Source organism: Metopolophium dirhodum, chromosome 1, assembly GCF_019925205.1.
Source record: "Metopolophium dirhodum isolate CAU chromosome 1, ASM1992520v1, whole genome shotgun sequence".
NCBI lineage: Eukaryota > Metazoa > Arthropoda > Insecta > Hemiptera > Aphididae > Metopolophium > Metopolophium dirhodum.
The window spans coordinates 32,547,774-32,551,530 of record NC_083560.1 but is presented as its reverse complement, the minus strand read 5'-3'; positions in this window follow the sequence as shown (position 1 = coordinate 32,551,530).

Genomic DNA, 3,757 nt, shown 5'->3' with positions numbered 1-3,757 from the left:
TAACACAGCTCATTTAAAAAATCTACATACCATTAAAAAATAAATTTAATAATAAAAAAATGTTATTGTTTTAGCTATTGGTTGTTAGTGTTAATGCCAAAAATAAGTTGTATATCAAACAGGATGTTATATGATATAAATATGACTGATGGATAGCCAGTATTTATACACTCCTGTATGAAAATCAACAAATATTCTGCATTAAATGTAGATTATAAAACCAATATTAAATTCCTCCTGTAGTCCTGTTACTGTAATAGAAAAGTAGAAAATTTTCACAGTCCCATTGAAATGTTTTTGCATTTGACATTGACTATCTCAACATTGAATCTAAACATAACAATTGCATGCAAACACAAATAGTAAATAATAACACAAGTTTACTTCTCAACAGAAATATCTGCATCAGAAAGAGTTACAATATCAGTAGTACTTGGTATATTATTAGATACATTAAATACATTTTTGCAGCATTCTCGATTTGACCCAGGTTGGCTGTTGAATTTAAAATGTATTGTATAAGTTCACAATACCTCTTTTTATACTTTTATTATTTTAGTAAAATATCTTAATACTGTCAAATTATTGTATTACCTTTCTCCATTGACATCTTCAGTAATTGTAAATGCACCATTTGGAGTTAAAACCTCAACTGGTGTTTTACTTACCGAATCAGGTGAACATGAATATGGTAATTCAAATATACTTGAGAGAAAACAAACCGAAAGAGGAAATAAATAAATATTAATTAGTATATCATAATTACCTACCTCAAGGGTATTGCATGTTCATTTAATCTTCTAGCGCGCTGAGGTGAATATCCAGCCGCTTTTTGTAACTCTGTTTTTTCAATAACATCACTTTTGGCAAAGTGTTTTGTACATACAACAGCTAAAAAGTATAAAGGCGCTTAATACTTTACATTTTTATTAATTCATAACAAATTTTTTTAGGTAAAAATTAACACGACTTAACGTTTTCTAATAGCAAAAATATATAAATAATAAAAAAAAACATATAGCGTTTGCTTAAATATAATTTAAACAGAATACATGTTCAATGTTAGTTAACTTTAATATATTTTTAATTATACCTGTATCACAATTTACTTTTTGAACATTTGATCCATTTTTATTTGTGAAACCCACTTAGCACATAAGTTTACATCTTTGGGGAATTTATGCAAATGAATAGTATTGTTCTTAACGTACTTTTTACTTCTACTGCCACTTCTACAACCCTCAAAAATACATAAAGGCATCCTTAATAATAAATATTAATACCACAATTTTCTAAAACGAAAATGACAGCCAAATTACTTTAAATATTAATTTAAAATCTCGTTTTAAATGTTCATTATACATTTATACTTATAACTAGGTACCTATATTACAATATTTATTATACATACGCCTTACGTTATTATAACGCCTTGTATGTGTTTATCCGTGCCTTTTTTACCGTCGTGCAAGTACTGCAAGTACGTTCCCTTCAGACTATCGCGACGCGATATTCATCCTGTACGACCATACGAGTGTACGTCCCTTTTGCCGTCGCAACGACTAACCGTTCGGCGTTCAGGCAATACGAGTGCGCGTTTTTCTTCAGTCGTGTAAACATTATTGGCCGACAGTCATATTATACTCACTGACGATTTCACCTACAAGTTGCTGGTACTTTTCTTTATCATGACGTATACTATATAGAAATCTGTGACGAACTACGAAGACGATATTGTTATCGGCGTTATCGGCACACACCGGGAGTGACAAATACTATTGATAACGGAATAACAGGTGTGCGTCGGCGGTAAGCAATACGATTGAAGATAGTACTATCTTAGATTCTTAAATCGTGGTAAGTGGTAAACCCTACACCAAGCCGGCGTATTCACCTAATCCACCTTGCCCTACACGTCATATCTGTACGCATAGATAATAAAAGACTGATTATGTCTGACTTTACTGACTTTTATTAACTTCTATGGTCATTGGCGGGCAGACGTCGCCGGGTGGAAGATTCAATGTTGCTGACGGCGTGCCTCCAAACCACCGCGAACCTTGCCGATTGACGGCTGACGCGGCTACGACGGTGGTGGTGGATGGTCCGCGGAGAGCCGGTCGTTGGTGTGGTATATTGGGTGGCACACTCGAGCGTAAAAAAAAACAAACACAATTTCGGGTGTCGATGATTGGGTTTATTTTACCCCGTACCGGGTATACGTAGATATATAAATATATGTACCAAAGAAATATATCAAAAAAAAAAGAACAAATGACGGCGGGCTATATGAAAATATATATATCTCTGGTTGTGGTCGTGGTACGTGCTCACGACGTGTGTGTGTGGTTTTCAGAGATGAACGGTTTTTCTCTAACTGACGAGTTTACGACGGCCGGTACTCGTTCTACGCGACTCGCCTTCCCGTTCCACCTTGTGCCTTTGTGGCGCGGTGGGGGAGTTGGCGTTGTCACGCTGTAGCCCGTAGTGGCGGTTGACGAAAAGTGTAGACTGGTCGCTGCGGTACCTGTACTTTGTACTGGTGGCCGCTGCGTACCGCGTCATACTCCCCCGCCAAACCGTCACACGGGGTACACTTGTACCGGTGTCCGTGTGTCATTTCAGGACGGGGTGGCTTGTACTATCTCTTGCTTTCGCTTGAGGTAGACTTGCCCGCGCCCGTGAGTGTTATTGGGGGTGTTTTGGGGGACCCTACCGGAGTGTAGTACGAGTGGTGCTCGTCCAACTCCGGCATTCCCTCGAACGCCACCAGCCAATCTGATTCGGTAATTTCTACCGTGTCCTCCGATTGGTCTGGCGACTCGTGGCTGGTTGGTTGTCCCGGCTCCTCGGACTTGCCGTCCTTGGATGCCGGTTTGTCAACCTCCATCGGTGTAGGGTTGGTCGGAGGCGTGCCGGCTGCTTCCGGTTCTGAGGTTGGCGCGGGTTGCTTGGCAAGCCGACGTTGTTGGCTTGCCTCGCTTTCCCTGGCCTTCCTCTTCTCCTTCAGCTGTTGGAATTTCCGGCGGTTCCTTGCCTGCTGCGCCTCCGTCCTCACCCTTCCCGTTGGGCCGGGGAGTACCCCCGTTGGCCTGGGTACCGGTGCCGGCTCCGCAGGTGTTACGGGGGCAGGTGTCGTTGCTGGGGGTGGTGGCCTTGTCAGGGACGGTGTGCGGCTGCCGGGCGTTGATGTTGATGGTGGTCGGTGTGGCCGCAACCTCCGCTGAATGTCCGTCGTACGGTCCGCCCAGCCCCGGTTGTAGATGGCCGCCCGCACTGGGTCCTGCAGGAGTTGGCGGGTTGTCATCCTCGCGACCTGGGCGGCTGTTCGTGGCTCATCCTGGCCACCGGATACCAGCCCCAGCCGTTGGATGAGCTCGGCAACCTGCTGCCACTTCTCCTGCTGTTGGCCGGTCATGTTGTCTGTAAATGATTATTATTACAGACAATTGTTTATTTAATGTTGGCCTATCGGTGCCCGTTTTAAGCATGACACATGTATTTTCCGCGGTGGTTGTTGGTCGGTTTGGAAGACTCCTTTCCCGACCTGTTTCGCCAGTCTTACCGGTCCCCACCACTTTGGTGCGAAACCGGCGTGAAAATCTTTGTGTGCCTTAGATAAGTGGTGTGCTTTGTAGTAGACTACGTCGCCCTTGCCGAACTTCACCGGTGTGCCGGTGTTCGTGCTTGGTTTTACCACTACCTTTTTGCCTAAAATACGTTTCTCCCGCTCTACCCTCTCTTCCTGTGTTTTTTC